The 27,482-nt window shown below is 44.4% G+C and overlaps 37 non-coding genes across 37 annotated transcripts; 18 read left to right on the top strand and 19 right to left on the bottom strand.

The window, feature by feature from the left end:
• Positions 1-127: 127 nt before the first annotated feature.
• Positions 128-199, bottom strand: Trnaq-cug (transfer RNA glutamine (anticodon CUG)). The gene has a single exon. It is a non-coding gene; the product is annotated as a tRNA-Gln (tRNA).
• A 247-nt stretch (positions 200-446) lies between these two features.
• Trnay-gua (transfer RNA tyrosine (anticodon GUA)) lies at positions 447-535 on the top strand. The gene is given in 2 exon segments: positions 447-483; positions 500-535. It is a non-coding gene; the product is annotated as a tRNA-Tyr (tRNA).
• Positions 536-893: 358 nt separating this feature from the next.
• On the bottom strand, positions 894-965 carry Trnaq-cug (transfer RNA glutamine (anticodon CUG)). Its single transcript has one exon. It is a non-coding gene; the product is annotated as a tRNA-Gln (tRNA).
• A 247-nt stretch (positions 966-1,212) lies between these two features.
• Trnay-gua (transfer RNA tyrosine (anticodon GUA)) lies at positions 1,213-1,301 on the top strand. Its single transcript is given in 2 exon segments — positions 1,213-1,249; positions 1,266-1,301. It is a non-coding gene; the product is annotated as a tRNA-Tyr (tRNA).
• A 358-nt stretch (positions 1,302-1,659) lies between these two features.
• Positions 1,660-1,731, bottom strand: Trnaq-cug (transfer RNA glutamine (anticodon CUG)). The gene has a single exon. It is a non-coding gene; the product is annotated as a tRNA-Gln (tRNA).
• A 247-nt stretch (positions 1,732-1,978) lies between these two features.
• On the top strand, positions 1,979-2,067 carry Trnay-gua (transfer RNA tyrosine (anticodon GUA)). The gene is given in 2 exon segments: positions 1,979-2,015; positions 2,032-2,067. It is a non-coding gene; the product is annotated as a tRNA-Tyr (tRNA).
• Positions 2,068-2,425: 358 nt separating this feature from the next.
• Trnaq-cug (transfer RNA glutamine (anticodon CUG)) lies at positions 2,426-2,497 on the bottom strand. The gene has a single exon. It is a non-coding gene; the product is annotated as a tRNA-Gln (tRNA).
• A 247-nt stretch (positions 2,498-2,744) lies between these two features.
• Trnay-gua (transfer RNA tyrosine (anticodon GUA)) lies at positions 2,745-2,833 on the top strand. Its single transcript is given in 2 exon segments — positions 2,745-2,781; positions 2,798-2,833. It is a non-coding gene; the product is annotated as a tRNA-Tyr (tRNA).
• Positions 2,834-3,191: 358 nt separating this feature from the next.
• On the bottom strand, positions 3,192-3,263 carry Trnaq-cug (transfer RNA glutamine (anticodon CUG)). Its single transcript has one exon. It is a non-coding gene; the product is annotated as a tRNA-Gln (tRNA).
• Positions 3,264-3,510: 247 nt separating this feature from the next.
• Positions 3,511-3,599, top strand: Trnay-gua (transfer RNA tyrosine (anticodon GUA)). The gene is given in 2 exon segments: positions 3,511-3,547; positions 3,564-3,599. It is a non-coding gene; the product is annotated as a tRNA-Tyr (tRNA).
• Positions 3,600-3,957: 358 nt separating this feature from the next.
• Positions 3,958-4,029, bottom strand: Trnaq-cug (transfer RNA glutamine (anticodon CUG)). The gene has a single exon. It is a non-coding gene; the product is annotated as a tRNA-Gln (tRNA).
• A 246-nt stretch (positions 4,030-4,275) lies between these two features.
• On the top strand, positions 4,276-4,364 carry Trnay-gua (transfer RNA tyrosine (anticodon GUA)). The gene is given in 2 exon segments: positions 4,276-4,312; positions 4,329-4,364. It is a non-coding gene; the product is annotated as a tRNA-Tyr (tRNA).
• Positions 4,365-4,722: 358 nt separating this feature from the next.
• Trnaq-cug (transfer RNA glutamine (anticodon CUG)) lies at positions 4,723-4,794 on the bottom strand. Its single transcript has one exon. It is a non-coding gene; the product is annotated as a tRNA-Gln (tRNA).
• Positions 4,795-5,041: 247 nt separating this feature from the next.
• On the top strand, positions 5,042-5,130 carry Trnay-gua (transfer RNA tyrosine (anticodon GUA)). The gene is given in 2 exon segments: positions 5,042-5,078; positions 5,095-5,130. It is a non-coding gene; the product is annotated as a tRNA-Tyr (tRNA).
• Positions 5,131-5,488: 358 nt separating this feature from the next.
• Positions 5,489-5,560, bottom strand: Trnaq-cug (transfer RNA glutamine (anticodon CUG)). The gene has a single exon. It is a non-coding gene; the product is annotated as a tRNA-Gln (tRNA).
• A 6,465-nt stretch (positions 5,561-12,025) lies between these two features.
• On the bottom strand, positions 12,026-12,097 carry Trnaq-cug (transfer RNA glutamine (anticodon CUG)). The gene has a single exon. It is a non-coding gene; the product is annotated as a tRNA-Gln (tRNA).
• A 247-nt stretch (positions 12,098-12,344) lies between these two features.
• On the top strand, positions 12,345-12,433 carry Trnay-gua (transfer RNA tyrosine (anticodon GUA)). Its single transcript is given in 2 exon segments — positions 12,345-12,381; positions 12,398-12,433. It is a non-coding gene; the product is annotated as a tRNA-Tyr (tRNA).
• A 358-nt stretch (positions 12,434-12,791) lies between these two features.
• Trnaq-cug (transfer RNA glutamine (anticodon CUG)) lies at positions 12,792-12,863 on the bottom strand. The gene has a single exon. It is a non-coding gene; the product is annotated as a tRNA-Gln (tRNA).
• A 247-nt stretch (positions 12,864-13,110) lies between these two features.
• On the top strand, positions 13,111-13,199 carry Trnay-gua (transfer RNA tyrosine (anticodon GUA)). Its single transcript is given in 2 exon segments — positions 13,111-13,147; positions 13,164-13,199. It is a non-coding gene; the product is annotated as a tRNA-Tyr (tRNA).
• A 6,549-nt stretch (positions 13,200-19,748) lies between these two features.
• On the top strand, positions 19,749-19,837 carry Trnay-gua (transfer RNA tyrosine (anticodon GUA)). The gene is given in 2 exon segments: positions 19,749-19,785; positions 19,802-19,837. It is a non-coding gene; the product is annotated as a tRNA-Tyr (tRNA).
• Positions 19,838-20,195: 358 nt separating this feature from the next.
• Positions 20,196-20,267, bottom strand: Trnaq-cug (transfer RNA glutamine (anticodon CUG)). The gene has a single exon. It is a non-coding gene; the product is annotated as a tRNA-Gln (tRNA).
• A 247-nt stretch (positions 20,268-20,514) lies between these two features.
• Trnay-gua (transfer RNA tyrosine (anticodon GUA)) lies at positions 20,515-20,603 on the top strand. The gene is given in 2 exon segments: positions 20,515-20,551; positions 20,568-20,603. It is a non-coding gene; the product is annotated as a tRNA-Tyr (tRNA).
• Positions 20,604-20,961: 358 nt separating this feature from the next.
• On the bottom strand, positions 20,962-21,033 carry Trnaq-cug (transfer RNA glutamine (anticodon CUG)). The gene has a single exon. It is a non-coding gene; the product is annotated as a tRNA-Gln (tRNA).
• A 247-nt stretch (positions 21,034-21,280) lies between these two features.
• Trnay-gua (transfer RNA tyrosine (anticodon GUA)) lies at positions 21,281-21,369 on the top strand. The gene is given in 2 exon segments: positions 21,281-21,317; positions 21,334-21,369. It is a non-coding gene; the product is annotated as a tRNA-Tyr (tRNA).
• A 360-nt stretch (positions 21,370-21,729) lies between these two features.
• Positions 21,730-21,801, bottom strand: Trnaq-cug (transfer RNA glutamine (anticodon CUG)). Its single transcript has one exon. It is a non-coding gene; the product is annotated as a tRNA-Gln (tRNA).
• Positions 21,802-22,048: 247 nt separating this feature from the next.
• Trnay-gua (transfer RNA tyrosine (anticodon GUA)) lies at positions 22,049-22,137 on the top strand. Its single transcript is given in 2 exon segments — positions 22,049-22,085; positions 22,102-22,137. It is a non-coding gene; the product is annotated as a tRNA-Tyr (tRNA).
• A 358-nt stretch (positions 22,138-22,495) lies between these two features.
• On the bottom strand, positions 22,496-22,567 carry Trnaq-cug (transfer RNA glutamine (anticodon CUG)). Its single transcript has one exon. It is a non-coding gene; the product is annotated as a tRNA-Gln (tRNA).
• Positions 22,568-22,814: 247 nt separating this feature from the next.
• Trnay-gua (transfer RNA tyrosine (anticodon GUA)) lies at positions 22,815-22,903 on the top strand. The gene is given in 2 exon segments: positions 22,815-22,851; positions 22,868-22,903. It is a non-coding gene; the product is annotated as a tRNA-Tyr (tRNA).
• Positions 22,904-23,261: 358 nt separating this feature from the next.
• Positions 23,262-23,333, bottom strand: Trnaq-cug (transfer RNA glutamine (anticodon CUG)). The gene has a single exon. It is a non-coding gene; the product is annotated as a tRNA-Gln (tRNA).
• A 247-nt stretch (positions 23,334-23,580) lies between these two features.
• Positions 23,581-23,669, top strand: Trnay-gua (transfer RNA tyrosine (anticodon GUA)). Its single transcript is given in 2 exon segments — positions 23,581-23,617; positions 23,634-23,669. It is a non-coding gene; the product is annotated as a tRNA-Tyr (tRNA).
• Positions 23,670-24,027: 358 nt separating this feature from the next.
• Trnaq-cug (transfer RNA glutamine (anticodon CUG)) lies at positions 24,028-24,099 on the bottom strand. The gene has a single exon. It is a non-coding gene; the product is annotated as a tRNA-Gln (tRNA).
• A 247-nt stretch (positions 24,100-24,346) lies between these two features.
• On the top strand, positions 24,347-24,435 carry Trnay-gua (transfer RNA tyrosine (anticodon GUA)). Its single transcript is given in 2 exon segments — positions 24,347-24,383; positions 24,400-24,435. It is a non-coding gene; the product is annotated as a tRNA-Tyr (tRNA).
• A 358-nt stretch (positions 24,436-24,793) lies between these two features.
• Trnaq-cug (transfer RNA glutamine (anticodon CUG)) lies at positions 24,794-24,865 on the bottom strand. Its single transcript has one exon. It is a non-coding gene; the product is annotated as a tRNA-Gln (tRNA).
• A 248-nt stretch (positions 24,866-25,113) lies between these two features.
• On the top strand, positions 25,114-25,202 carry Trnay-gua (transfer RNA tyrosine (anticodon GUA)). Its single transcript is given in 2 exon segments — positions 25,114-25,150; positions 25,167-25,202. It is a non-coding gene; the product is annotated as a tRNA-Tyr (tRNA).
• Positions 25,203-25,560: 358 nt separating this feature from the next.
• Positions 25,561-25,632, bottom strand: Trnaq-cug (transfer RNA glutamine (anticodon CUG)). The gene has a single exon. It is a non-coding gene; the product is annotated as a tRNA-Gln (tRNA).
• Positions 25,633-25,879: 247 nt separating this feature from the next.
• Positions 25,880-25,968, top strand: Trnay-gua (transfer RNA tyrosine (anticodon GUA)). The gene is given in 2 exon segments: positions 25,880-25,916; positions 25,933-25,968. It is a non-coding gene; the product is annotated as a tRNA-Tyr (tRNA).
• Positions 25,969-26,327: 359 nt separating this feature from the next.
• Positions 26,328-26,399, bottom strand: Trnaq-cug (transfer RNA glutamine (anticodon CUG)). Its single transcript has one exon. It is a non-coding gene; the product is annotated as a tRNA-Gln (tRNA).
• Positions 26,400-27,482: the final 1,083 nt, after the last annotated feature.

Below are 27,482 nucleotides of genomic sequence, written 5' to 3' on the forward strand. Positions count from 1 at the left end.
CGCACCAATATTCGGCCGTTTTATAGACGCATCGTTTTTTACACAAACGTAGAAACTAACGCCGTGAGCCTATTGCTGCTACTTCCTCAGCGAGAAACTCTTATTACAGAAAATTTAGACTAAACGAAGGTTCCACCGAGATTCGAACTCGGATCGCTGGATTCAGAGTCCAGAGTGCTAACCGTTACACCATGGAACCAGACAGCAGGATAAGACTCGTAATACACTTAGCAGTCCTCTGACATACTTCAGACACTTCCTACTTGCATATTTTAACCTAATCGACACCATCGAGCATTATAAAACTTAATCTGGGCAGTGTTTGCAGTTGCAGCCGATGATTGCATTTCCTGTGCGTCTATATGGCCGCGCTGCGTAGCAGTGTGTGCAGACGGCAGACAGGGACGGACGTAAAGCAATGAGTAGGAATAAGAAAACATACAGAGCCTCTGGTAGCTCAGTTGGTAGAGCGGTGGACTGTAGTGGAGGATTCACAGTTATCCATAGGTCGCTGGTTCAAATCCGGCCCAGAGGACTGTTTTTCTAATCTCATCAGCAAAGAGGCTCCAGAGAATGCCCACTGAGTCAGAACCTCCCTATGTTTTAAACCTATTTTAAAGGAAATTCATTTGCTCAGCTTGTAATAGCTAGTTGATAATCATGGGATTTTTAACCTTCGTGGGATAATGATATTTCTTCGAATTATCGTAAAATTGCTTGCTCTTACAGGTATTACTCGTTTAATGTTCTATATAGGTCACAAAGTCGCACCAATATTCGGCCGTTTTATAGACGCATCGTTTTTTACACAAACGTAGAAACTAACGCCGTGAGCCTATTGCTGCTACTTCCTCAGCGAGAAACTCTTATTACAGAAAATTTAGACTAAACGAAGGTTCCACCGAGATTCGAACTCGGATCGCTGGATTCAGAGTCCAGAGTGCTAACCGTTACACCATGGAACCAGACAGCAGGATAAGACTCGTAATACACTTAGCAGTCCTCTGACATACTTCAGACACTTCCTACTTGCATATTTTAACCTAATCGACACCATCGAGCATTATAAAACTTAATCTGGGCAGTGTTTGCAGTTGCAGCCGATGATTGCATTTCCTGTGCGTCTATATGGCCGCGCTGCGTAGCAGTGTGTGCAGACGGCAGACAGGGACGGACGTAAAGCAATGAGTAGGAATAAGAAAATATACAGAGCCTCTGGTAGCTCAGTTGGTAGAGCGGTGGACTGTAGTGGAGGATTCACAGTTATCCATAGGTCGCTGGTTCAAATCCGGCCCAGAGGACTGTTTTTCTAATCTCATCAGCAAAGAGGCTCCAGAGAATGCCCACTGAGTCAGAACCTCCCTATGTTTTAAACCTATTTTAAAGGAAATTCATTTGCTCAGCTTGTAATAGCTAGTTGATAATCATGGGATTTTTAACCTTCGTGGGATAATGATATTTCTTCGAATTATCGTAAAATTGCTTGCTCTTACAGGTATTACTCGTTTAATGTTCTATATAGGTCACAAAGTCGCACCAATATTCGGCCGTTTTATAGACGCATCGTTTTTTACACAAACGTAGAAACTAACGCCGTGAGCCTATTGCTGCTACTTCCTCAGCGAGAAACTCTTATTACAGGAAATTTAGACTAAACGAAGGTTCCACCGAGATTAGAACTCGGATCGCTGGATTCAGAGTCCAGAGTGCTAACCGTTACACCATGGAACCAGACAGCAGGATAAGACTCGTAATACACTTAGCAGTCCTCTGACATACTTCAGACACTTCCTACTTGCATATTTTAACCTAATCGACACCATCGAGCATTATAAAACTTAATCTGGGCAATGTTTGCAGTTGCAGCCGATGATTGCATTTCCTGTGCTTCTATATGGCCGCGCTGAGTAGCAGTGTGTGCAGACGGCAGACAGGGACGGACGTAAAGCAATGAGTAGGAATAAGAAAGTATACAGAGCCTCTGGTAGCTCAGTTGGTAGAGCGGTGGTCTGTAGTGGGGGATTCACAGTTATCCATAGGTCGCTGGTTCAAATCCGGCCCAGAGGACTGTTTTTCTAATCTCATCAGCAAAGAGGCTCCAGAGAATGCCCACTGAGTCAGAACCTCCCTATGTTTTAAACCTATTTTAAAGGAAATTCATTTGCTCAGCTTGTAATAGCTAGTTGATAATCATGGGATTTTTAACCTTCGTGGGATAATGATATTTCTTCGAATTATCGTAAAATTGCTTGCTCTTACAGGTATTACTCGTTTAATGTTCTATATAGGTCACAAAGTCGCACCAATATTCGGCCGTTTTATAGACGCATCGTTTTTTACACAAACGTAGAAACTAACGCCGTGAGCCTATTGCTGCTACTTCCTCAGCGAGAAACTCTTATTACAGAAAATTTAGACTAAACGAAGGTTCCACCGAGATTCGAACTCGGATCGCTGGATTCAGAGTCCAGAGTGCTAACCGTTACACCATGGAACCAGACAGCAGGATAAGACTCGTAATACACTTAGCAGTCCTCTGACATACTTCAGACACTTCCTACTTGCATATTTTAACCTAATCGACACCATCGAGCATTATAAAACTTGATCTGGGCAATGTTTGCAGTTGCAGCCGATGATTGCATTTCCTGTGCGTCTATATGGCCGCTCTGAGTAGCAGTGTGTGCAGACGGCAGACAGGGACGGACGTAAAGCAATGAGTAGGAATAAAAAAGTATACAGAGCCTCTGGTAGCTCAGTTGGTAGAGTGCTGGACTGTAGTGGAGGATTCACAGTTATCCATAGGTCGCTGGTTCAAATCCGGCCCAGAGGACTGCTTTTCTAATCTCATCAGCAAAGAGGCTCCAGAGAATGCCCACTGAGTCAGAACCTCCCTATGTTTTAAACCTATTTTAAAGGAAATTCATTTGCTCAGCTTGTAATAGCTAGTTGATAATCATGGGATTTTTAACCTTCGTGGGATAATGATATTTGTTCGAATTATCGTAAAATTGCTTGCTCTTACAGGTATTACTCGTTTAATGTTCTATATAGGTCACAAAGTCGCACCAATATTCGGCCGTTTTATAGACGCATCGTTTTTTACACAAACGTAGAAACTAACGCCGTGAGCCTATTGCTGCTACTTCCTCAGCGAGAAACTCTTATTACAGAAAATTTAGACTAAACGAAGGTTCCACCGAGATTCGAACTCGGATCGCTGGATTCAGAGTCCAGAGTGCTAACCGTTACACCATGGAACCAGACAGCAGGATAAGACTCGTAATACACTTAGCAGTCCTCTGACATACTTCAGACACTTCCTACTTGCATATTTTAACCTAATCGACACCATCGAGCATTATAAAACTTAATCTGGGCAATGTTTGCAGTTGCAGCCGATGATTGCATTTCCTGTGCGTCTATATGGCCGCGCTGAGTAGCAGTGTGTGCAGACGGCAGACAGGGACGGACGTAAAGCAATGAGTAGGAATAAGAAAGTATACAGAGCCTCTGGTAGCTCAGTTGGTAGAGCGGTGGACTGTAGTGGAGGATTCACAGTTATCCATAGGTCGCTGGTTCAAATCCGGCCCAGAGGACTGTTTTTCTAATCTCATCAGCAAAGAGGCTCCAGAGAATGCCCACTGAGTCAGAACCTCCCTATGTTTTAAACCTATTTTAAAGGAAATTCATTTGCTCAGCTTGTAATAGCTAGTTGATAATCATGGGATTTTTAACCTTCGTGGGATAATGATATTTCTTCGAATTATCGTAAAATTGCTTGCTCTTACAGGTATTACTCGTTTAATGTTCTATATAGGTCACAAAGTCGCACCAATATTCGGCCGTTTTATAGACGCATCGTTTTTTACACAAACGTAGAAACTAACGCCGTGAGCCTATTGCTGCTACTTCCTCAGCGAGAAACTCTTATTACAGAAAATTTAGACTAAACGAAGGTTCCACCGAGATTCGAACTCGGATCGCTGGATTCAGAGTCCAGAGTGCTAACCGTTACACCATGGAACCAGACAGCAGGATCAGACTCGTAATACACTTACAGTCCTCTGACATACTTCAGACACTTCCTACTTGCATATTTTAACCTAATCGACACCATCGAGCAGTATAAAACTTGATCTGGGCAATGTTTGCAGTTGCAGCCGATGATTGCATTTCCTGTGCGTCTATATGGCCGCGCTGAGTAGCAGTGTGTGCAGACGGCAGACAGGGACGGACGTAAAGCAATGAGTAGGAATAAGAAAGTATGCAGAGCCTCTGGTAGCTCAGTTGGTAGAGCGGTGGACTGTAGTGGAGGATTCACAGTTATCCATAGGTCGCTGGTTCAAATCCGGCCCAGAGGACTGTTTTTCTAATCTCATCAGCAAAGAGGCTCCAGAGAATGCCCACTGAGTCAGAACCTCCCTATGTTTTAAACCTATTTTAAAGGAAATTCATTTGCTCAGCTTGTAATAGCTAGTTGATAATCATGGGATTTTTAACCTTCGTGGGATAATGATATTTCTTCGAATTATCGTAAAATTGCTTGCTCTTACAGGTATTACTCGTTTAATGTTCTATATAGGTCACAAAGTCGCACCAATATTCGGCCGTTTTATAGACGCATCGTTTTTTACACAAACGTAGAAACTAACGCCGTGAGCTTATTGCTGCTACTTCCTCAGCGAGAAACTCTTATTACAGAAAATTTAGACTAAACGAAGGTTCCACCGAGATTCGAACTCGGATCGCTGGATTCAGAGTCCAGAGTGCTAACCGTTACACCATGGAACCAGACAGCAGGATAAGACTCGTAATACACTTAGCAGTCCTCTGACATACTTCAGACACTTCCTACTTGCATATTTTAACCTAATCGACACCATCGAGCATTATAAAACTTAATCTGGGCAATGTTTGCAGTTGCAGCCGATGATTGCATTTCCTGTGCGTCTATATGGCCGCGCTGAGTAGCAGTGTGTGCAGACGGCAGACAGGGACGGACGTAAAGCAATGAGTAGGAATAAGAAAGTATACAGAGCCTCTGGTAGCTCAGTTGGTAGAGCGGTGGACTGTAGTGGAGGATTCACAGTTATCCATAGGTCGCTGGTTCAAATCCGGCCCAGAGGACTGTTTTTCTAATCTCATCAGCAAAGAGGCTCCAGAGAATGCCCACTGAGTCAGAACCTCCCTATGTTTTAAACCTATTTTAAAGGAAATTCATTTGCTCAGCTTGTAATAGCTAGTTGATAATCATGGGATTTTTAACCTTCGTGGGATAATGATATTTCTTCGAATTATCGTAAAATTGCTTGCTCTTACAGGTATTACTCGTTTAATGTTCTATATAGGTCACAAAGTCGCACCAATATTCGGCCGTTTTATAGACGCATCGTTTTTTACACAAACGTAGAAACTAACGCCGTGAGCCTATTGCTGCTACTTCCTCAGCGAGAAACTCTTATTACAGAAAATTTAGACTAAACGAAGGTTCCACCGAGATTCGAACTCGGATCGCTGGATTCAGAGTCCAGAGTGCTAACCGTTACACCATGGAACCAGACAGCAGGATAAGACTCGTAATACACTTAGCAGTCCTCTGACATACTTCAGACACTTCCTACTTGCATATTTTAACCTAATCGACACCATCGAGCATTATAAAACTTAATCTGGGCAATGTTTGCAGTTGCAGCCCATGATTGCATTTCCTGTGCGTCTATATGGCCGCGCTGAGTAGCAGTGTGTGCAGACGGCAGACAGGGACGGACGTAAAGCAATGAGTAGGAATAAGAAAGTATACAGAGCCTCTGGTAGCTCAGTTGGTAGGTGGTTTGTATCGCAGTTGTGTGGACGTGTTGGCGCGTGCGCTGTGCTGGGAGAGTTCGCTTCTGCACCCAAGTGGGGCTTTGCAAAAAAAAAAAAAAGTCGCCTTTCGGCACGCTAGCGGCACGGACGTCTTGTTTACGTCCTCGCCGCGCAGCTCGCTCGCGTAGTTGTTTACGTGATTCTGCCGTCTTTGCGCGCTATATTTCATTCGACAGAGAATGGCTTATGCCCACCGAAAATCGACACTGAAGATTAGCTTTGCACCTGAATATGCCCGACCAAAAGAACTGGAAATCGAACAGTTTATCAGAGATGAAGTCAAGATTGACTGCAACGATCTTGTTGGCATCCACCTTTCTATAGTGAGCAATGTGGTATACGTGAAATTGGTCAACGAAGACATATGTGAAAAAATTCTAGATGCAACTCGAAGTGGTCTTAAGTTCCGTCACTCTGATGGACACATCGGTGACGTAACTGTGGAACATGCGGGACTTGGACTGCGCACGATACGTGTTTTTGAACTCCCTTTCGAGGTGCCTTCAGAGGTAGTGGTATCTGCATTCCATCCATATGGAAAAGTGATTAGCCACACAGCTGAGAAGTGGGTTCAGTTCACTACATACCTGGTTCTCAATGGAGTACGGTAGATCCGCATAGAACTAACCAAACATGTGCCGCCCTCTTTATATATTGGTGGCTGCCGTGCAATTATTATTTATGATGGACAGCCGAAGACATGCTCGGGATGTGGCAAAGAAGGACACCTCCGTTCCAGCTGTCTGCAGCGCAGAATCACACAGTTACCGCCTGGGGACCTGCCGGCCACGACCGCTCCGACGTCGCTACCGCTGACGTTTGTCGAAGCTCTCCATAGCGACCCCCGACCGCGAACACCACTGGCTCCTACTACTGGTACATCGTCGTCTCCGGTACTGCCTCAGGCTGTTGCGGACGGACCGACGCCCTTGCCTCCTCCTCCCGACGTGTGCAGTGGTGAGCAATCTCAAGGACAGGGGATGGCCCTTGACTCCATGATTGTGCCTACCGATGCTTTTGTGCCTGAACATCCGGATCCCCAGGCGTCTTCGGACACTGAAGATCACGTGCGCAAGCAACGGTCGCCGAAGAGACGTCGGAAACGGCGGATCGCCCCGTCTGACACCTGCAGGACGCAGTCTCAAGACGATGAAGATCAAAATTATCAAGTTGTTCCCCCGAAGGACGAATCTGTGGTGGAAGCACCAACTTGCACTCCGTCGGACGTACAACCATCCTTGCATGCACCAGGCGCTGTACCTATGGACGTTGAACAACAGCTGAGCCAGGACAACTCTTCCACCACCGACGTGACACTGCCTTCGGACTCTGCTGGTACTCCACTGGACGCACACCAACCACGCACCCTTGCGTGGTCTGACGATGTAGCCGACGAAACACCAACTAGTGAGACAGCCGCGAATGCCGCTGCTCCAGCCCACGACTCCTAATCGACAGGGTTACAGGATGGGGATGTGCAGCCTACTGGGACAACATTCTTGTTCGCTGCTGCTCTTCGTGCCTCCATGAGCGTCCCTGTAGTCCCAATTCTACGACAAGCTTACAGGATTGGCTCCATCAATGTCAATACCATTGGCACCCCTGTCAAACTACAATTGCTCCGTGATATGTTGAGGGCGTCGGACCTAGATGTTGCCCTTTTGCAGGAAGTTCGCCTGGCGACGTTTCCTAATGTCTATGGCTATGTTTCCTACCTCACGCCGTGTGCCGACGGTGGCAGTGGGACAGCTATTCTTTTAAAGGAAGGCATTGATGTAAATGACGTGATTTACCTACCATCGGCTAGGGGTCTTGCTGTGACTTTCCACGGTGTTCGAGTCATCAATGTTTACGCTCCCTCGGGCACGGCCAAGCGACGGGAGCAGTCGCGATTCTATTCAGAACAGATCGCTCCTTTGTTTGTCGGACGTTACGACCATATTGTTCTTGGCGGCGACTTCAATTGTGTGTTATCCCAAAAGGACCAACATCCCCATTTCACCACATGCCAGGAACTCAAGCTGCTTGTGCATGAACTGAAACTCACCGATACTTGGGACCGCGTGCATGGCGATCGGCCTGGGTATACGTACGTCACCAGCCATTCAGCAAGTCGTCTTGACCGTGTCTACGTGTCCCCAGGACTCGTAACTGCCACGCTTGACGCTGAGTTATGGCCTACCGCCTTTTCCGACCATATCGCCTACATTTGCACTGTTTCGCTCCAGAGGCAGAAGGTGTGGCGCGGTCGAGGCCTGTGGAAGCTGAATGTGGCCCATCTCAAGGATCCGGAATGTAGGCAGGTCGTAGAGACGACGTGGAACAACTGTGTGAGACGCCTTCCAGCGTATCCTTCAACACTTCGGTGGTGGATCGACTGCGCCAAGCCTGCTTTACGTCGTTCTATGATGAATTACGGTCGCGATAAAATGTTATGGCACCGACATACCATGGAATACTATTTCACAATTCTCCGGGAACTCTCAAACCTTGCCCCCTCAGTTCAACGACAGGTTGAAATTCAACGTATTAAGGCGAAGATAATTTCTCTTATGCGTCACCGCCTTGAAGGCACAGTAGTACGCGCAAGATGTCACGAATGTGTACCAGGAGAGCTCCCGTCCATGCATCATGTTATCCGAGAGAAGCAGCGGTGTCGTAGAAAGTTGATCAACGCCCTCGACATGCCAGATGGTCGTCGATTGACGTCCCAGAATGACATCGTAAGAGCCTTTGTGGATCACTACAACGAGTTCTATGCAGCAGAGGACCGGAACGTGGCGGTAATGTCTGATGTCCTCCGTTCCTTGACAGATACCCTGGACGAGTCTGCTGCGGAGATTCTCACGGCGACAATTACGGCTGATGACGTCACCGATGCTCTTCATAAGGGTGCGGCAAACAAAGCCCCAGGTCCAGATGGGTTCCCGCTGGAGTTTTACCACACATTTCATGACATCATGGGCTCACGCTGGACTGCGATGTATGAAGAACTGATGAACCCTGACTTTCCTCTCCCACCCGAATTCGTAGAAGGCTTGCTTATCCCGGTCCCCAAGCCATCGGGAGGTCGAGGAGTGGAACATTATCGACCGCTGACCATGTTAAATTGTGACTTCAAGATTTTTACCCGGATTCTTGGCGCTCGCATTAGGCGCGTCGTCCCTCAAGTTATCTCTCTGGATCAAACGTGCTTTGGAGGTGATAGTAACATTCAGACGGCACTCAGCGATTACCGTGACGTTATAGCCCTGACCATGACCTGTCGCAGTCGTGGTGCCTTAGTGACAGTGGACTTCGACCACGCCTTTGATAGAGTGAGTCATGACTTTCTCGAAAACGTACTCCGACGGATGGCCTTTCCCCACAGGTTTATACACCTCGTCTTGCGGCTTCTCCGAGGTGCCACGTCGCGGGTGCTGGTCAATGGCCGTGTGGCGGGCCCTATTAACGTCATGCGGTCGGTCCGTCAAGGATGTCCGCTGTCGATGCTGCTTTTCGCCATTGCCCTTGAGCCACTATTACACGGTTTGAGGAGCCGGTTGACAGGCATAACAATGAGGGGGACTTCTTTCATCTGCCGCGCCTATGCAGATGACTTGGTGTTCTTGGTTCTATCGGAGGATGAAGTGCGAGAGGCACTGGCGTGGATCAACCAGTACGGGGCTGCTGCGGGCAGCCGTGTGAACCTGACGAAATCTAGTGCTATGTCCGTCGGTAGAGGCCTTCCAGCTGAGAGTGTGGCACCATTGCCATTAGTGGACAAGCTCAAATGTATGGGGATCACCTTCACGCGTGATATACAGCGCACGATCTCATTTAACTACAAACGCCTGCTTCAAGCTATCCGCACGAACGTTCGTGGCAACCTCCTGAGAGCATTGGACATGTTACAAAGGGTGGATTTTGTTAACACTCATCTAGTCTCGCGACTACCCCATTTAGCACAGATTTTACCGATGCCAAAGGCAATGGCACACAGACTTCAGGCGGCGTTCGGCTACTTTGTTAGCGCGGGTCTTATCTTCAAAGTCCGCTACGACACGCTGACACTTCCTCCTCGAGATGGCGGCCTCGGCCTTGTCAACGTCCGAGCGAGAGCAGCTGCCCTTTATGTAAGTACGATGGTTAAATCGTGGATCCGCCGCCGAAACGGATTATCGGGAAGCCTGATTGATGAAGTGGCCCCTCCCTCTCGAGTGGCACCCGTTGCAGTAGCCCATATTTCTTCCCCTCTCTCACATATCCGGACCTTTTTCATCGAATACAGTTATGTCCATGCCGACTTACCTAGTACCAGACCCCCTATGGCACGTGATGTTTACCGAATCATGATGAGAAATCACACTCGGAATGTTGTGGAAAGGCGATATCCTACGATCGCATGGCCCGTGGTATGGCGTTCTGTACACCATATATACCTAGACACGAGCGCACGTGCGACCTGGTATTTGGTCGTTAATGGAAAATACATGACACAACTTCGTCTACATGCCATAAAAATGACAGATTCGCCGCTGTGTCCTCGCTGTCAAACGCTTGATACGGACGAACATCGACTGATGTGTGGATCTTCTGCAGAGGTGTGGCAGCTGATTCAGAAGATGCTTGCCTTTCTTCTACGTACGGCTCCCCATGGCATTACACCGAAATCTCTTCTGTTCCCAGATGAGACATACTTCCCAAGTACGAAGACCAACGCTGTGATCTGGATAAAAGGTCTCTCGATCTCTTATTTGTTCCATGAAGGTGATAAGAGTGTTCTTGATTTTTGGACATTTCTGCAAGATCGCTTTACTTTTCTCATGCACCATCCGCGATACCGTCAGTACTATGCCAACTTTTTGGGTAGTGCCTTCTTCGATCCCCCCTGCAGCTGGGGTGTCCCAGGTATGAGAAGATGACTTCAATGAGAGTGTGTAATACCAGGACTCAGTCCCATGTACCGGAAAATGCAATATTCTTCGTGAAGACGTGCCTGGAACATGCCTGACTGCCTTGGGATTCGGTGTGCGTCTACCCACAAGTTGGCGGGACGCGGATGCTGCTTTGTCTGTTCTGCCAGGAGGGCGTTTTCTTTAATTCCTATAATTCCCTTTCTATTTTATATGTTACTGATGGTAATTCCACATAATTTTTTTTTCGCCTGGAGGGCGTCCTATGTGATATGAACAAATATATATAAAAAAAAACGCTCCGTAATCAGTGGATAGCTGCATCAAGTCCGGCTCACATTTTTTTTTTTTTTTAATTCATATTTACTAGTGTTATTATTTAGTGCATATTACATTTGAAAAGTAATATGATGAGAAAACACATTTGTATTTGCATAAACTTTTATTGAATTCCCAATGCTGTTTGTCTGTTTACTAATTTTTGTTATTGTAACAAATATTAAGCGGCTTTTATTTTTATAGGCAACTTGCAAGCTTTATCAAGCGCCCTCAAACTTGTCCATATTTGATTGACAACGAACGAGAAATTGCTTTACGTGAAGATGCTGTTAAAATAAATTCAATCATACATCGCCAATTTTCGGCGCGAATATTTACGAAAATGTTGCGTTAAAAAAAAAATTAAAAAAAAGGCGCGCAGTCTGGAGCCGTGCGACTGCTGCGGTCGCGGGTTCGAGTCCTGCCTCGGGCGTGGATGAGTGTGGTGTCCTTGGGTTGGTTGGGTTCGAGTAGTTCTTGGTTCTAGGAAAAAAAAAAAAAAAAAAAAAAAGTTGGTAGAGCGGTGGACTGTAGTGGAGGATTCACAGTTATCCATAGGTCGCTGGTTCAAATCCGGCCCAGAGGACTGTTTTTCTAATCTCATCAGCAAAGAGGCTCCAGAGAATGCCCACTGAGTCAGAACCTCCCTATGTTTTAAACCTATTTTAAAGGAAATTCATTTGCTCAGCTTGTAATAGCTAGTTGATAATCATGGGATTTTTAACCTTCGTGGGATAATGATATTTCTTCGAATTATCGTAAAATTGCTTGCTCTTACAGGTATTACTCGTTTAATGTTCTATATAGGTCACAAACTCGCACCAATATTCGGCCGTTTTATAGACGCATCGTTTTTTACACAAACGTAGAAACTAACGCCGTGAGCCTATTGCTGCTACTTCCTCAGCGAGAAACTCTTATTACAGGAAATTTAGACTAAACGAAGGTTCCACCGAGATTAGAACTCGGATCGCTGGATTCAGAGTCCAGAGTGCTAACCGTTACACCATGGAACCAGACAGCAGGATAAGACTCGTAATACACTTAGCAGTCCTCTGACATACTTCAGACACTTCCTACTTGCATATTTTAACCTAATCGACACCATCGAGCATTATAAAACTTAATCTGGGCAATGTTTGCAGTTGCAGCCGATGATTGCATTTCCTGTGCGTCTATATGGCCGCGCTGAGTAGCAGTGTGTGCAGACGGCAGACAGGGACGGACGTAAAGCAATGAGTAGGAATAAGAAAGTATACAGAGCCTCTGGTAGCTCAGTTGGTAGAGCGGTGGACTGTAGTGGAGGATTCACAGTTATCCATAGGTCGCTGGTTCAAATCCGGCCCAGAGGACTGTTTTTCTAATCTCATCAGCAAAGAGGCTCCAGAGAATGCCCACTGAGTCAGAACCTCCCTATGTTTTAAACCTATTTTAAAGGAAATTCATTTGCTCAGCTTGTAATAGCTAGTTGATAATCATGGGATTTTTAACCTTCGTGGGATAATGATATTTCTTCGAATTATCGTAAAATTGCTTGCTCTTACAGGTATTACTCGTTTAATGTTCTATATAGGTCACAAAGTCGCACCAATATTCGGCCGTTTTATAGACGCATCGTTTTTTACACAAACGTAGAAACTAACGCCGTGAGCCTATTGCTGCTACTTCCTCAGCGAGAAACTCTTATTACAGAAAATTTAGACTAAACGAAGGTTCCACCGAGATTCGAACTCGGATCGCTGGATTCAGAGTCCAGAGTGCTAACCGTTACACCATGGAACCAGACAGCAGGATAACACTCGTAATACACTTAGCAGTCCTCTGACATACTTCAGACACTTCCTACTTGCATATTTTAACCTAATCGACACCAATGAGCATTATAAAACTTAATCTGGGCAATGTTTGCAGTTGCAGCCGATGATTGCATTTCCTGTGCGTCTATATGGCCGCGCTGAGTAGCAGTGTGTGCAGTCGGCAGACAGGGACGGACGTAAAGCAATGAGTAGGAATAAGAAAGTATACACAGCCTCTGGTAGCTCAGTTGGTAGAGCGGTGGACTGTAGTGGAGGATTCACAGTTATCCATAGGTCGCTGGTTCAAATCCGGCCCAGAGGACTGTTTTTCTAATCTCATCAGCAAAGAGGCTCCAGAGAATGCCCACTGAGTCAGAACCTCCCTATGTTTTAAACCTATTTTAAAGGAAATTCATTTGCTCAGCTTGTAATAGCTAGTTGATAATCATGGGATTTTTAACCTTCGTGGGATAATGATATTTCTTCGAATTATCGTAAAATTGCTTGCTCTTACAGGTATTACTCGTTTAATGTTCTATATAGGTCACAAAGTCGCACCAATATTCGGCCGTTTTATAGACGCATCGTTTTTTACACAAACGTAGAAACTAACGCCGTGAGCCTATTGCTGCTACTTCCTCAGCGAGAAACTCTTATTACAGAAAATTTAGACTAAACGAAGGTTCCACCGAGATTCGAACTCGGATCGCTGGATTCAGAGTCCAGAGTGCTAACCGTTACACCATTTTTTTTTTTTTTTTTTCTCGCGGGCAAGTGCTCTACCAACTTTTTTTTTTTAGTTTTTTTTTTTTTTTTAATCTCATTCTGGACCAGATGACTCGTCCGTCTTTTTTTTTTTTTTTTTTTTTTTTTTTTTTTCATCCACTGCTTCTCGGCAACCTAGCATACTTCTTTGTAATATATAATAAAGTTGTAGGAAGTAGTGGACCCTGAACCTGTATATTATTTTTTTAAATTTCTGTTTAGTTTTTTTTATTGTTATTATTATTATTTTTGTTTGTTTGTTATTTTTTTTATTGTAAAAGAAAAATCTTCATGGAATGTGAAGAAGGAATTTTATGTTAAGGCACTAATTCCATAGCCTCCTTTCCTTCTTGAGATTAATAATAATAATAAAAAAGTATGTTCCCTTCCATGGAAACAAATGAGACTTCCTTCTCAGTCATAAAATGAATGTATAAGAAAACAATTTATCTTTAACCCTGCGATACTGGCTTTCGGCTTCGGCTTCTTCTGTGCAATAAACAAAATAGCCTTCTTTGCCAGCAGAGGATAAGTGATTGTAATATGAAACTGTAAAATTGTACTTCTCCCCAATTGTTTTTGTTTAAGCGTCGTTTCGCTTAAATAAACGATTTTTGTTTATCTCGTTGGCTTGTCAACCAATGCCCAGTCGCTCGAATACAATTTTAAGCATATTGCCGTAGTTTTTCTTGTGGTCTTTATATTTCAGGGCGTTATAAAAAGCACACTTCAAGTACATGTAAAAATCAGTGGAATTGTCATTTCCCAGGTGATTAATTACGTAATTCACATAGTGTCCCATTAACCAATGGACCGAGTTGTTTTTTGCTGCTGGAAAATAGCAAGTCTGAGGCCTGAGGAATGTAACAGGGGGAAAATTTTCCACCGAAGATCTCGTAAGAAAAGCCAGTTGTTCCCTAATCCAATTACAGAGTTGTAGATTGCCACCGCACGTGAATCTGTGCACTAACGTGTCGATCAATTTACATTTGAGACATAGGTTCGTGTCGCTAACGCCGATTGCATGTAACCTTTCATTGGTGCTTACGGTCTCATTCACTGTTTTATACCACGCTGACTTGACGTCCGATGGTAGACCACGCATATTAATATTTTTCCATATGGCGTCCCAATCAGTGTGTGGGTATTTACTTTCCAATTTGTTTCTCCCCTCCATTTTCTTTCGATGGCACAGAATATCGCGGGCCGTGATCCGTCGTGAGTTGATGATGACACCGCCGAGATAGCTGAATTCCACAAAATATACACGAACGTACTGGAGCCGGTTATTTATTTTTTGCACATTCACCGGCGCCTGTAAACTGGCAGGCCTGACAACTTCAAATAATTTAGTTGTAATGCTATCAGCGTGGTCGCTAAGGATAGTGGCGGTCCTTTTTATAAAAAGCGCAGACGCCTTATTTCTGATGTCAACTAACCCCAAACCTCCATTCCTGGGATCTAAGGTCGCAGTTTTTGCGTCGACTCTGAATATATCCCCTCTCCAAAGATAGCTGGCAATGGTAGACATTATCTTTTTTCCAATCATTTTCGGTAGTGGGAAGATCTGTGCTATAAAGTAACTCCTGGAGAGAATGCAGTGGTTAATGAAAATCACCCTCTGAACTTGGTTCATGTTACGGTGGAGGTTTTCTCTTGTTGTTCCAAGAAGTTGTCCCGACGTATTTCTCCAATTGATAGCTGCCATTTTTAACGGACAAGGTGCCAGTGTTATTCCTAGTGCTTTGCATTGGGTGACCATTGTGGCCCAGGCTAAGGTGGTATGTTGAAAACCCCGCAGGTTTAGGAGTTTGCTTTTGTTTGCGTTGACACCTGCTCCGGAGACTCTACAGTACTTTTTAATTAGCGTTTCCAATTTCAAAATGTCGTCGGGATTTCGCAGGACGACTCCGACATCATCGGCATAGGCGTTTATGACTGTTCGGTGACCAGATAATGTGATGCCAGTTAGAGTGGCATGAACACTGCGGAGGAAAGGTTCTAATGAAAGCACGAATAGGAACATGGAGAGGGGGCTTCCTTGAGGAACGCCGCGCCTGATCTGAATCTGCTTTGTCCTCTGGCAGTTAACTGATATACAAGCGCTGATGCCTGTTGCAACATTTCTGATCACACTTACGACTCGCTCATTAAAACCTATTTTGTTCAGTGTGGCACTAAGGAATCTATGATCCACACGATCAAATGCTTTCTGGAAGTCAATAAACATGATAGCACATTTTATGGTGGTCACAGCAGTGATTGCAATTATATCTCTATATTCAGCTATGCTTTTGAAAATGCTCTTGGTAGGCACGCAGGACTGGTATGGACTTACTATCTTTTTGGCCAACTGTGAGAGTCTGTTGTTTAAAATTCTGCCGATGATTTTATAATCGGAGTTTAACAGGGAGATAGGACGAAAGTTGTTGAGGTTTCTTTTTGCAGCATTTTTTGGGATTAGTACTATTGTGCTCTCTTTAAAAACAGCAGGTAAATGCTTTCCCTGAAGCACCTCGTTCGTCATTCGGGTAAACATGTCACCAATCAGTGGCCAGTATCGTTTATAAAATTCAACAGGCAAACCATCCGGTCCCGGCGATTTCCTCAGAGGAGATTTGCAGATGATTCTGTGGATATCTTCGTTAGTACACTCAACGAGAAGGTCTTCGTTTTCCTCGTCCGAGACCTGTGGAGCTATGGAACTAAGGAACTCATCGAAGAACTCTTCACATACCGGGTTGGCAGTGTATAGGTCTTCGTAATATTTGTGCACTGCATTGACGATGTCTCTCTGAGTCGTGAGTGTCTCGCCAGTTTCAGACTGAAGTCCATCAATGAAGGTGCGTCTCCTGTTTCTTTCGTGCTTCAGTAGATGGTACAAGGAAGCATGTTCATCCTCCACGACTGTCTTAGCCTTGGATTTTAATTTCAGACCCTCCATCTGCTGTCTTTTAAGACTGAGCAATTTGGCCTTAGTTTGCTTGATATCTGCCAGACGGACGTTGGAAGTGTTTGCCTGCTCATATAAATTTCGCAGCATGGTATAATAAAATTCTATGGAATTTTTCAAGTCTTTCGATCGTTGTACACTATACTGGATGAGAACTTTTCTCAGTTTAGGCTTTGCCCTGTTGCACCACCAGTCTAGTACTGAGACGTGTCTGTCTGCAGAGCGGAGGCACAATGCCCACGCTTCTGTCAAACTTTCTTCTAATCCGTCGTCCTGCATCAGTGACGTATTAAGGTGCCATGAACTTCTAAAACGGCGAGTGGGTTGCGCAGTAAGGTTGATGGAAGCTAGCACGGAGCTATGATCAGAAAAGTAAACTGGAATCGTCTCTGCTTTAATGAAGGAGCTAACTAGACTTTGCGATATGTAGAGTCTGTCGATCCTGCTACGTGAGTGAGGACCTAGGAATGTAAATGCCACAAATGTGGGATACATTATTTCCCAAGCATCTTTAAGCTGTAAAACAGTAACGAAACGCTTCAGTTCATGGCAGTTATTAAAATTCGGAACCTGGTCTTTCTTATTTATCACACAATTAAAATCACCGCCTATTATAAGATCTTTTGGGTTTTTCCGTAATAAATAAATGATTTCTTCTTTATAGAACTGTGCTCTTTCCATTCTATTGGATGTGCCAGAAGGGGCATACAGATTGATAAGGGTAGAACCAAAGACTTTTATACCTATCGCTCTGCCGGAGTCCAACCTCTCGATATCCGAGACAGGAATCCCCTCCCTGACTAAAATTGCTGTACCGACGTTGGTGTCAAGTGAGACATTTAAAATCGCCAAATATCCAGGCACTGTAAGATTAGTCAGCACTACTTCCTGTAGGAAAGCAATGTCCGTCCCTGACTCATATAAATAATCCTTGAGCGCTGTAACTTTAGTCACGGATGTAATCCTGTTAATATTGATAGTCGTAAGTGTATATGCCTGGGACATTTAGTTTGCAGAAAAAGTAAATAAGTGATTAAAAAGATAACAAAATATTAATAAAAAAAAAGAGATGTGCAGCTTCTAGAAGGGAGAAACGACTCCGCTTAAACAAACATCTAAAAGAATAGTCAGTATTTGAAGCTCGGTAAACACTTCATCTGGTTCCTCTGAAATATGACTAAGACAGTAGTACAATTAGAAATGAAACTGGTTCAACAAAATCCTTTTTTTTTCATCTTACAGCCTCATTTTGGTGCAGGATGCCGAACATCTCGGGTTTTAGTTTTACCGAGGGGCTTTGCATCACTAATGTCACTTGAAGGTACCTCCTTAGGTCTTTCCGTGATGATTTCATACAAGACGTTCTTGGCCGTCGCTTCCTCTTGTGCTGGTTGTTGTTTGCTTTGGTTACGGGAAGCTTTGAGATTAGGTTGCGGTTTGAGTCGGCGTCTTCGGACATCTTGGTTCAACGCGCCGTCATTCGGATTGTCTATCTTTACCACCGTTGTGACCGAAGCTGCCTCAACAGCGTCCTTTTTACGAGTGCCATTTCCTTGTTCTTCCGTCACTAGCTCCAGAGCACTGACTGAGTCGGCGGTTTGTGGGTCTGTAAGTTCTTGAGTTGGGTTCCGCTCCGTCACCTCTTGTGCTTCGGAGTGCGCCTCTTCCGTCTCCGCGACAATCGTTACTGCGTCCCCTCCGTGGACCGTTTGTACCTGTTCAGCCGCCGACAGCGGCCGGGTTGCCTCAGCGGCTGTCGTCACGTCAATACATGTACTGTTTGTTTCCTCGAGCACATCCGCATTACACTGCTTCTGCTTGCGGGTGGAAGGCGAATTACGGGCGGACTCGCCGTCCGAGCCGTCATCGGTCGTTTCCAACGGTCGCTTCTTATTCTGGAGATCGCAATCGGGAACAGAAGGGTGTGATGTAATGACGCTCAGGGGAGGGAACTCCGTAGTAGTTATGGCGGGCACTGCAGAAGTACATGCACCACTGTCGTTAACCGAAAGAAGGGAAGTGCTATTTGGTAAGACATCGCTGAGGGTCAGTTTTTGACGCTGTGTTAGATTGTTCCGAAGAACAAAAACACGGCGCGGACAATCTTGTCGGAAATGACCTGTCTCATTGCAAATATTGCACGTGCGCTCCTGACCAGAATACACAACATGTGCTTTATGGCCTGCAACGGATATATGGGACGGAATGTTGGCTTTCACCTCCATTTCAACGGATCTAATGCCATTAAAACACTGTATCTTGTATAGCTTCGACCATCTTTCCTTATAAATAGATTTAACTTCGCCATATTTAGATAGAGCGTCCTTGATCAACTGATTATCAATTTCAATTGGAACATTCAAAATCCTGACATTGGTGTACATGATATCAGCTTTTCGTACAGAGACATTACTTTTTGAACCGTCTCGATGAACAAATTCGACGGAATTACCCCATTTTGCAAGCAACTTATCGACTGTCACTGAGTTCAGAAATTTAACAAAAACACAGTATTTTTCAGCATCTAATTGCGTGGTATGAACAGAGTCAGAATTTATACCGATTACCTCAGTCAGCCAATCGTGGATTTCCAGCGCAGTGGGTTGGACCGGCCGTGTTTCTTTCTCGAACGAGAAGACTAAAGTATTCTTCCTGACGGTGTCAGACATGGTCGTCGGTTCCGACGAAATTCCGGCAACAACCGAAATTGCGGCGAAGCACGAGACGTGGAACGGACGAAAGCACTATAAAAACACTTATCAGAGACACCACTCAAAAAATAACAGCGAAAATGTACAGCTAACTTCACGTAAACACCAAACACCGGCGATAGCGCTAACGTACGCGGAGTAAACAACAAGCACGTCCGACCGCGGCGACGGCTAAAGCCAGAATGCCATGGAACCAGACAGCAGGATAAGACTCGTAATACACTTAGCAGTCCTCTGACATACTTCAGACACTTCCTACTTGCATATTTTAACCTAATCGACACCATCGAGCATTATAAAACTTAATCTGGGCAATGTTTGCAGTTGCAGCCGATGATTGCATTTCCTGTGCGTCTATATGGCCGCGCTGAGTAGCAGTGTGTGCAGACGGCAGACAGGGACGGACGTAAAGCAATGAGTAGGAATAAGAAAGTATACAGAGCCTCTGGTAGCTCAGTTGGTAGAGCGGTGGACTGTAGTGGAGGATTCACAGTTATCCATAGGTCGCTGGTTCAAATCCGGCCCAGAGGACTGTTTTTCTAATCTCATCAGCAAAGAGGCTCCAGAGAATGCCCACTGAGTCAGAACCTCCCTATGTTTTAAACCTATTTTAAAGGAAATTCATTTGCTCAGCTTGTAATAGCTAGTTGATAATCATGGGATTTTTAACCTTCGTGGGATAATGATATTTCTTCGAATTATCGTAAAATTGCTTGCTCTTACAGGTATTACTCGTTTAATGTTCTATATAGGTCACAAAGTCGCACCAATATTCGGCCGTTTTATAGACGCATCGTTTTTTACACAAACGTAGAAACTAACGCCGTGAGCCTATTGCTGCTACTTCCTCAGCGAGAAACTCTTATTACAGAAAATTTAGACTAAACGAAGGTTCCACCGAGATTCGAACTCGGATCGCTGGATTCAGAGTCCAGAGTGCTAACCGTTACACCATGGAACCAGACAGCAGGATAAGACTCGTAATACACTTAGCAGTCCTCTGACATACTTCAGACACTTCCTACTTGCATATTTTAACCTAATCGACACCATCGAGCATTATAAAACTTAATCTGGGCAATGTTTGCAGTTGCAGCCGATGATTGCATTTCCTGTGCGTCTATATGGCCGCGCTGAGTAGCAGTGTGTGCAGACGGCAGACAGGGACGGACGTAAAGCAATGAGTAGGAATAAGAAAGTATACAGAGCCTCTGGTAGCTCAGTTGGTAGAGCGGTGGACTGTAGTGGAGGATTCACAGTTATCCATAGGTCGCTGGTTCAAATCCGGCCCAGAGGACTGTTTTTCTAATCTCATCAGCAAAGAGGCTCCAGAGAATGCCCACTGAGTCAGAACCTCCCTATGTTTTAAACCTATTTTAAAGGAAATTCATTTGCTCAGCTTGTAATAGCTAGTTGATAATCATGGGATTTTTAACCTTCGTGGGATAATGATATTTCTTCGAATTATCGTAAAATTGCTTGCTCTTACAGGTATTACTCGTTTAATGTTCTATATAGGTCACAAAGTCGCACCAATATTCGGCCGTTTTATAGACGCATCGTTTTTTACACAAACGTAGAAACTAACGCCGTGAGCCTATTGCTGCTACTTCCTCAGCGAGAAACTCTTATTACAGAAAATTTAGACTAAACGAAGGTTCCACCGAGATTCGAACTCGGATCGCTGGATTCAGAGTCCAGAGTGCTAACCGTTACACCATGGAACCAGACAGCAGGATAAGACTCGTAATACACTTAGCAGTCCTCTGACATACTTCAGACACTTCCTACTTGCATATTTTAACCTAATCGACACCATCGAGCATTATAAAACTTAATCTGGGCAATGTTTGCAGTTGCAGCCGATGATTGCATTTCCTGTGCGTCTATATGGCCGCGCTGAGTAGCAGTGTGTGCAGACGGCAGACAGGGACGGACGTAAAGCAATGAGTAGGAATAAGAAAGTATACAGAGCCTCTGGTAGCTCAGTTGGTAGACCGGTGGACTGTAGTGGAGGATTCACAGTTATCCATAGGTCGCTGGTTCAAATCCGGCCCAGAGGACTGTTTTTCTAATCTCATCAGCAAAGAGGCTCCAGAGAATGCCCACTGAGTCAGAACCTCCCTATGTTTTAAACCTATTTTAAAGGAAATTCATTTGCTCAGCTTGTAATAGCTAGTTGATAATCATGGGATTTTTAACCTTCGTGGGATAATGATATTTCTTCGAAATTATCGTAAAATTGCTTGCTCTTACAGGTATTACTCGTTTAATGTTCTATATAGGTCACAAAGTCGCACCAATATTCGGCCGTTTTATAGACGCATCGTTTTTTACACAAACGTAGAAAACTAACGCCGTGAGCCTATTGCTGCTACTTCCTCAGCGAGAAACTCTTATTACACAAAATTTAGACTAAACGAAGGTTCCACCGAGATTCGAAATCGGATCGCTGGATTCAGAGTCCAGAGTGCTAACCGTTACACCATGGAACCAGACAGCACGATAAGACTCGTAATACACTTAGCAGTCCTCTGACATACTTCAGACACTTCCTACTTGCATATTTTAACCTAATCGACACCATCGAGCATTATAAAACTTAATCTGGGCAATGTTTGCAGTTGCAGCCGATGATTGCATTTCCTGTGCGTCTATATGGCCGCGCTGAGTAGCAGTGTGTGCAGACGGCAGACAGGGACGGACGTAAAGCAATGAGTAGGAATAAGAAAGTATACAGAGCCTCTGGTAGCTCAGTTGGTAGAGCGGTGGACTGTAGTGGAGGATTCACAGTTATCCATAGGTCGCTGGTTCAAATCCGGCCCAGAGGACTGTTTTTCTAATCTCATCAGCAAAGAGGCTCCAGAGAATGCCCACTGAGTCAGAACCTCCCTATGTTTTAAACCTATTTTAAAGGAAATTCATTTGCTCAGCTTGTAATAGCTAGTTGATAATCGTGGGATTTTTAACCTTCGTGGGATTATGATATTTCTTCGAATTATCGTAAAATTGCTTGCTCTTACAGGTATTACTCGTTTAATGTTCTATATAGGTCACAAAGTCGCACCAATATTCGGCCGTTTTATAGACGCATCGTTTTTTACACAAACGTAGAAACTAACGCCGTGAGCCTATTGCTGCTACTTCCTCAGCGAGAAACTCTTATTACAGAAAATTTAGACTAAACGAAGGTTCCACCGAGATTCGAACTCGGATCGCTGGATTCAGAGTCCAGAGTGCTAACCGTTACACCATGGAACCAGACAGCAGGATAAGACTCGTAATACACTTAGCAGTCCTCTGACATACTTCAGACACTTCCTACTTGCATATTTTAACCTAATCGACACCATCGAGCATTATAAAACTTAATCTGGGCAATGTTTGCAGTTGCAGCCGATGATTGCATTTCCTGTGCGTCTATATGGCCGCGCTGAGTAGCAGTGTGTGCAGACGGCAGACAGGGACGGACGTAAAGCAATGAGTAGGAATAAGAAAGTATACAGAGCCTCTGGTAGCTCAGTTGGTAGAGCGGTGGACTGTAGTGGAGGATTCACAGTTATCCATAGGTCGCTGGTTCAAATCCGGCCCAGAGGACTGTTTTTCTAATCTCATCAGCAAAGAGGCTCCAGAGAATGCCCACTGAGTCAGAACCTCCCTATGTTTTAAACCTATTTTAAAGGAAATTCATTTGCTCAGCTTGTAATAGCTAGTTGATAATCATGGGATTTTTAACCTTCGTGGGATAATGATATTTCTTCGAATTATCGTAAAATTGCTTGCTCTTACAGGTATTACTCGTTTAATGTTCTATATAGGTCACAAAGTCGCACCAATATTCGGCCGTTTTATAGACGCATCGTTTTTTACACAAACGTAGAAACTAACGCCGTGAGCCTATTGCTGCTACTTCCTCAGCGAGAAACTCTTATTACAGAAAATTTAGACTAAACGAAGGTTCCACCGAGATTCAAACTCGGATCGCTGGATTCAGAGTCCAGAGTGCTAACCGTTACACCATGTAACCAGACAGCAGAATAAGACTCGTAATACACTTAGCAGTCCTCTGACATACTTCAGACACTTCCTACTTGCATATTTTAACCTAATCGACACCATCGAGCATTATAAAACTTAATCTGGGCAATGTTTGCAGTTGCAGCCGATGATTGCATTTCCTGTGCGTCTATATGGCCGCGCTGAGTAGCAGTGTGTGCAGACGGCAGACAGGGACGGACGTAAAGCAATGAGAAGGAATAAGACAGTATACAGAGCCTCTGGTAGCTCAGTTGGTAGAGCGGTGGACTGTAGTGGAGGATTCACAGTTATCCATAGGTCGCTGGTTCAAATCCGGCCCAGAGGACTGTTTTTCTAATCTCATCAGCAAAGAGGCTCCAGAGAATGCCCACTGAGTCAGAACCTCCCTATGTTTTAAACCTATTTTAAAGGAAATTCATTTGCTCAGCTTGTAATAGCTAGTTGATAATCAAGGGATTTTTAACCTTCGTGGGATAATGATATTTGTTCGAATTATCGTAAAATTGCTTGCTCTTACAGGTATTACTCGTTTAATGTTCTATATAGGTCACAAAGTCGCACCAATATTCGGCCGTTTTATAGACGCATCGTTTTTTACACAAACGTAGAAACTAACGCCGTGAGCCTATTGCTGCTACTTCCTCAGCGAGAAACTTTTATTACACAAAATTTAGACTAAACGAAGGTTCCACCGAGATTCGAACTCGGATCGCTGGATTCAGAGTCCAGAGTGCTAACCGTTACACCATGGAACCAGACAGCACGATAAGACTCGTAATACACTTAGCAGTCCTCTGACATACTTCAGACACTTCCTACTTGCATATTTTAACCTAATCGACACCATCGAGCATTATAAAACTTAATCTGGGCAATGTTTGCAGTTGCAGCCGATGATTGCATTTCCTGTGCGTCTATATGGCCGCGCTGAGTAGCAGTGTGTGCAGACGGCAGACAGGGACGGACGTAAAGCAATGAGTAGGAATAAGAAAGTGTACAGAGCCTCTGGTAGCTCTGTTGGAAGAACGGTGGACTGTAGTGGAGGATTCACAGTTATCCATAGGTCGCTGGTTCAAATCCGGCCCAGAGGACTGTTTTTCTAATCTCATCAGCAAAGAGGCTCCAGAGAATGCCCACTGAGTCAGAACCTCCCTATGTTTTAAACCTATTTTAAAGGAAATTCATTTGCTCAGCTTGTAATAGCTAGTTGATAATCATGGGATTTTTAACCTTCGTGGGATAATGATATTTCTTCGAATTATCGTAAAATTGCTTGCTCTTACAGGTATTACTCGTTTAATGTTCTATATAGGTCACAAAGTCGCACCAATATTCGGCCGTTTTATAGACGCATCGTTTTTTACACAAACGTAGAAACTAACGCCGTGAGCCTATTGCTGCTACTTCCTCAGCGAGAAACTCTTATTACAGAAAATTTAGACTAAACGAAGGTTCCACCGAGATTCGAACTCGGATCGCTGGATTCAGAGTCCAGAGTGCTAACCGTTACACCATGGAACCAGACAGCAGGATAAGACTCGTAATACACTTAGCAGTCCTCTGACATACTTCAGACACTTCCTACTTGCATATTTTAACCTAATCGACACCATCGAGCATTATAAAACTTAATCTGGGCAATGTTTGCAGTTGCAGCCGATGATTGCATTTCCTGTGCGTCTATATGGCCGCGCTGACTAGCAGTGTGTGCAGACGGCAGACAGGGACGGACGTAAAGCAATGAGTAGGAATAAGAAAAGTATACAGAGCCTCTGGTAGCTCAGTTGGTAGAGCGGTGGAATGTAGTGGAGGATTCACAGTTATCCATAGGTCGCTGGTTCAAATCCGGCCCAGAGGACTGTTTTTCTAATCTCATCAGCAAAGAGGCTCCAGAGAATGCCCACTGAGTCAGAACCTCCCTATGTTTTAAACCTATTTTAAAGGAAATTCATTTGCTCAGCTTGTAATAGCTAGTTGATAATCATGGGATTTTTAACCTTCGTGGGATAATGATATTTCTTCGAATTATCGTAAAATTGCTTGCTCTTACAGGTATTACTCGTTTAATGTTCTATATAGGTCACAAAGTCGCACCAATATTCGGCCGTTTTATAGACGCATCGTTTTTTACACAAACGTAGAAACTAACGCCGTGAGCCTATTGCTGCTACTTCCTCAGCGAGAAACTCTTATTACACAAAATTTAGACTAAACGAAGGTTCCACCGAGATTCGAACTCGGATCGCTGGATTCAGAGTCCAGAGTGCTAACCGTTACACCATGGAACCAGACAGCAGGATAAGACTCGTAATACACTTAGCAGTCCTCTGACATACTTCAGACACTTCCTACTTGCATATTTTAACCTAATCGACACCATCGAGCATTATAAAACTTAATCTGGGCAATGTTTGCAGTTGCAGCCGATGATTGCATTTCCTGTGCGTCTATATGGCCGCGCTGAGTAGCAGTGTGTGCAGACGGCAGACAGGGACGGACGTAAAGCAATGAGTAGGAATAAGAAAGTATACAGAGCCTCTGGTAGCTCAGTTGGTAGAGCGGTGGACTGTAGTGGAGGATTCACAGTTATCCATAGGTCGCTGGTTCAAATCCGGCCTAGAGGCCTGTTTTTTCTAATCTCATCAGCAAAGAGGCTCCAGAGAATGCCCACTGAGTCAGAACCTCCCTATGTTTTAAACCTATTTTAAAGGAAATTCATTTGCTCAGCTTGTAATAGCTAGTTGATAATCATGGGATTTTTAACCTTCGTGGGATAATGATATTTCTTCGAATTATCGTAAAATTGCTTGCTCTTACAGGTATTACTCGTTTAATGTTCTATATAGGTCACAAAGTCGCACCAATATTCGGCCGTTTTATAGACGCATCGTTTTTTACACAAACGTAGAAACTAACGCCGTGAGCCTATTGCTGCTACTTCCTCAGCGAGAAACTCTTATTACAGAAAATTTAGACTAAACGAAGGTTCCACCGAGATTCGAACTCGGATCGCTGGATTCAGAGTCCAGAGTGCTAACTGTTACACCATGGAACCAGACAGCAGGATAAGACTCGTAATACACTTAGCAGTCCTCTGACATACTTCAGACACTTCCTACTTGCATATTTTAACCTAATCGACACCATCGAGCATTATAAAACTTAATCTGGGCAATGTTTGCAGTTGCAGCCGATGATTGCATTTCCTGTGCGTCTATATGGCCGCGCTGAGTAGCAGTGTGTGCAGACGGCAGACAGGGACGGACGTAAAGCAATGAGTAGGAATAAGAAAGTGTACAGAGCCTCTGGTAGCTCAGTTGGCACATTCTGGCTTTAGCCGTCGCCGCGGTCGGACGTGCTTGTTGTTTACTCCGCGTACGTTAGCGCTATCGCCGGTGTTTGGTGTTTACGTGAAGTTCGCTGTACATTTTCGCTGTTATTTTTTGAGTGGTGTCTCTGATAAGTGTTTTTATAGTGCTTTCGTCCGTTCCACGTCTCGTGCTTCGCCGCAATTTCGGTTGTTGCCGGAATTTCGTCGGACCCGACGACCATGTCTGACACCGTCAGGAAGAATACTTTAGTCTTCTCGTTCGAGAAAGAAACACGGCCGGTCCAACCCACTGCGCTGGAAATCCACGATTGGCTGACTGAGGTAATCGGTATAAATTCTGACTCTGTTCATACCACGCAATTAGATGCTGAAAAATACTGTGTTTTTGTTAAATTTCTGAACTCAGTGACAGTCGATAAGTTGCTTGCAAAATGGGGTAATTCCGTCGAATTTGTTCATCGAGACGGTTCAAAAAGTAATGTCTCTGTACGAAAAGCTGATATCATGTACACCAATGTCAGGATTTTGAATGTTCCAATTGAAATTGATAATCAGTTGATCAAGGACGCTCTATCTAAATATGGCGAAGTTAAATCTATCCCTAACGAAAGATGGTCGAAGCTATACAAGATACAGTGTTTTAATGGCATTAGATCCGTTGACATGGAGGTGAAAGCCAACATTCCGTCCCATATATCCGTTGCAGGCCATAAAGCACATGTTGTGTATTCTGGTCAGGAGCGCACGTGCAATATTTGCAATGAGACAGGTCATTTCCGACAAGATTGTCCGCGCCGTGTTTTTGTT

The sequence above is a fragment of the Schistocerca gregaria genome, chromosome 2, assembly GCF_023897955.1.
Source record: "Schistocerca gregaria isolate iqSchGreg1 chromosome 2, iqSchGreg1.2, whole genome shotgun sequence".
Classification (NCBI taxonomy): Eukaryota; Metazoa; Arthropoda; class Insecta; order Orthoptera; family Acrididae; genus Schistocerca; species Schistocerca gregaria.